This window comes from Arvicanthis niloticus, chromosome 10 (genome assembly GCF_011762505.2).
Source record: "Arvicanthis niloticus isolate mArvNil1 chromosome 10, mArvNil1.pat.X, whole genome shotgun sequence".
NCBI lineage: Eukaryota > Metazoa > Chordata > Mammalia > Rodentia > Muridae > Arvicanthis > Arvicanthis niloticus.
The window spans coordinates 4,753,124-4,757,092 of NC_047667.1; the positions used below are offsets into that span (position 1 = coordinate 4,753,124).

Here is a 3,969-nt window from a genome sequence, read left to right on the forward strand (position 1 = left end):
AGATTCAGAATTAAAATCACTTCTAATGATGATGTTAGAGAACTTGAAGAAGGACATAAATAACACTCTCAAGGTATTTGAAGAGAACACAGGTAAACAAGTAGAAGCCCTTAAAGAGGAAACACAGAAATCATTTAAAGAATTACAAGAGAACACACCTAAACATGTGAAGGAATTGAACAAAACCATCCAGGACATAAAAAATGGAAGTAGAAACAATAAAGAAATCACAAAGGAAAACTACCCTGGAGATAGAAAACCTAGGAAAGAAATCAGGAGTTGTAGACACAAGCTTCACCGACAGAATACAAGATATAGAAGAGAGAATCTCAGGTGCAGAAGATACCATAGAAAATATTGACACAACTATAAAAGAAAATACAAAATGCAAAAAGTTCTTAACACAAAATATCCAAGAAACCCAGGAAAAAATGAGGAGACTAAACTTAAGGATAATAGGTATAGATGAGAGTGACGATTCCCAACTTAAAGGGCCAATAAATATCTTTAAAAAATTATAGAAGAAAACTTCCCTAATCTAAAGAACGAGATGCCCATAAACATAAAAGAAGCCTACAGAATGCCAAATAGTCTAGACCAGAAAAGAAATACCTCCTGTCACATAATAATCAAAACATCAAATGTACAAAAGTAAGGAAAAAAGGCCAAGTAACATATAAAGACAGACATATCAGAATTACACCAGACTTCTCACCAGGTACTATAAAAGCTAGAAGATGCTGGACAGATGTCATACAGACCCTAAGAGAACACAAATGCCAGCCCAAGCTACTAAACCTGACAAATCTCTCAGTTAGCATAGATGGAGAAACCAAGATATTCTATGACAAAACCAAATTTACACAATATCTTTCCACAAACCCAGCATTACAAAGAATAATAGCAGGAAAGCTCCAATACAAGGAAGGAAATTATACCCTAGAAAGAGTAAGAAATTAACCCTCTTCCAACAAATCAAAAAGAAGATAGCCACACAAAGATAACTTTACCTCTACAAACAAAAATAACAGAAAGTAACAATCACTGTTACTTAATACCTCTTAACATCAATGGACTCAATTCCTCAATTAAAAGACACAGGCTAATTGACTAAATAAACAGGACCCAGCATTTTGCTGCATACAGGAAACCTGCCTCAGTGACAAAGACAGACTCTACCTTGGAGTAAAAGGCTGGGAAACAATTTTTCAAACAAATGGTTCTAAGAAACAAGCTGGAAGAGCCATTCTAAAATTTCCAGCCCAAGAACACAAAGGGAAGGATTCATGGCTCCACCTGTATAGGTAGTTGCAGGTGGCCTTGCCAGGCATCAGTGGAAGTGGACAATCTTGGTACCTGAAAGTTTGGATTCCCTAGTGTTGGGGAGCTTTGCGCAGTGGCAGTATTGTAGCCAATGAGGCGTGATTATTGCTAATTGAAAACTTTTCCCAATACCCCTAGTGTTGGGGAATTTCACGAGCAGGGAGGTGGAAAGGAGAGGGTGGTGGGAGCACACTCTCATAGTAATTGGAGGAGGGGGATGTCATAAGGGGTTAGGCATCAGTGGAAGTTGAGGGCCTTGGTGCCTGAAAGTTTGGATTCCCTAGTGTTGGGGAATTTGAGAGCAGGGAAGTGAAAATGGGAGCATAGTGGGAGCACACCCTCATAGATACTCTCAGAATTATATGGATTAGGATTAGACATGACAGAGGCATGCCACCAGAAGACTAGATTCCAGAATTCAAACAAAAAATTATCTTGTTACTAAAATTTTTTTTGAGAATTGTATAATGCAGAATACATAGCCTTGGTGTATCTACTCATCAAGCAAGCTGAGCAGACCTGCTTGAACCTCTGATGTCCTGGAATTCCAGCTGGATACAGTAAATACAAAGAGTCAGAGGCTTATCAATTTACTCTCTCCCCCCCCCATCTCTCTTCTAATATCTCACTACCCATAATCAGCTTGAAGAAGTTAATGAAGAGTGAGCACCCCTATTCCCTGGGCTTGGGGACTGAGGTGGTTAATATTGGGCTGTCTTTGTAGGGAAAAATACTGTTTTTGTTGAAACAGGGAGGATTATCTTGCATAGCCATAACCTACTGATAGAAATATGTATAATTGTTATTAAAGTGAAGTTATAATTTCTTAAATGGGACAAAATTTACTTTGATTTCAAATTTAAGATTTTCATTCGTACGAGCCTCTTATTGATATAAAAGTGAGATGAATATTGTTACGCTCATAGGCATTGTGCCTGTATAACACATTTAGGAATACAAGGCTTAGACCCAGTTCTTCTTTAACTTTTTTAACTGATTTGAGATGGTTAGACTGTGAGTAAAGGGCCTATAGCAAATTCATGGCTTTGAGTTTATTGTTAGGGTGTTTTCTATATTTTATATAGAAATAGCTGAAAGGAGTTAACAGACAACAGTCCAGATTACCATACATGGATAGTTGGTTTTCAAAACATCAGAAGTCCACAGAATTGATGTTACAAACATTTCTGTATTAATGTTCATTTTAATTAGAGACCTGTCTGCTCTTGACAGCTTCCTGTCTTGGATTCTAAGAAGAAATTGAACATGTTTGGGGTTATTCCAATTGTGGTGAGACAGCCACTTGGCAAGAATTAACTACATCTACAGACAAATTACTGTCCAGAAAAAGACACACTTGCAGAATGGTCGACTGACTATATCTGCCAAGACAAAGTAATTAGCCTTTAATAATTCTGCATCACTAGGTCTGTCAGATGATCCTGGGACAGAAGGCTGAAGATTGGATGCTCCAACATTTTGTAGTGTAGGGACTGTCCAGGTGTTCAGTGGTCTCTATAAATTGGCTAAGTTTTAGAATTATGCTTTGTGCTTCCCATAATTTCAGTTAACTCAGTCATTCTGGATTTCTGATGGGGTTGAAAACTTATAGTCTCATAGCCAATCCTGGCTATTTACTTTGAGAGAAAAGATTTGAGAGGATGGTTTTCAGCTGACATTTATTCTAAAGCCAAGAAAAAAAAGCCAGGTTCAGAACTAAGTCTTTTAGTTAGGAGAGATGACAGAGGTTCTGCTTAGTCAATAAAATGATGGACTGGGTATTAGGTCTATCACAAGATACCTTACTGACACAAATTGTTATAGTTATGCTCTAATTGTATTTTGAGAGAAAAGTTTTATTTTATCAGGAAGGGAGATATGTAGGAGGAACTAAGTTGGGAGGAGTACAGAGAGGAAGAGGAGAAGTAAGGAGAGGAGGAGCTAGGTGATGAGAGAGAGAAAGAGAGGGGGGACATGGAGGCAGATGTTCACATGTCTCCACCAGTCAAAGATAGTTGATATATCTAGGTTGGATATCAGGTTAAACTTCTGATTGATATTGAGCATTACCAAACTTATAAAGCCTTTGGTTAACACTAAAAAAAAAAAAAATTGTATAAAAGCAAAAAGGAGAAGGGGGCATGAGATAGGGGTTTTCTAGAGAGGGGAAATGGGAAAAGGGAATGGCATCTGAAATGTAAATAAAATATCCAATAAAAATAAATTTAAAAAAATAGTCCCATATCACACTTATCTTGGTAGAATCAGGACTGGCAGAAGAATTGGCCCTGTAAATTTTAAGGTCTTTTTTAATTTTTAAATTGGGATACTGTTCTGTGAAATAAAGCAATGTGTTGCAAACAAACAAACAAACAAAAAACAAATTCACAGAACAAAGGAAGAATATTGAAAGCAGTAAGGGAAAAAAGTCAAGTAATATATAAAGGCAAACCTATCAAAATTAGACCATATTTCTCAAGAGAGACCCTAAAATCTAGAAGATTCTGAACAGATGACATACAGATGCTAAGGGAATAAAAATGGCATCCCAGGGTACTGTGCCCAGCAAAACTCACAATTATAGATGGATAAATCAAGGCATTCTAAGACAAAATCAAATTTGAACATTATCTTTCCACAAATCCA

At 36.9% G+C, this 3,969-nt stretch overlaps 1 pseudogene; it reads left to right on the plus strand.

The window, feature by feature from the left end:
- Positions 1-1,385: 1,385 nt before the first annotated feature.
- LOC117716689 (U4 spliceosomal RNA) lies at positions 1,386-1,480 on the plus strand (annotated as a pseudogene).
- Positions 1,481-3,969: the final 2,489 nt, after the last annotated feature.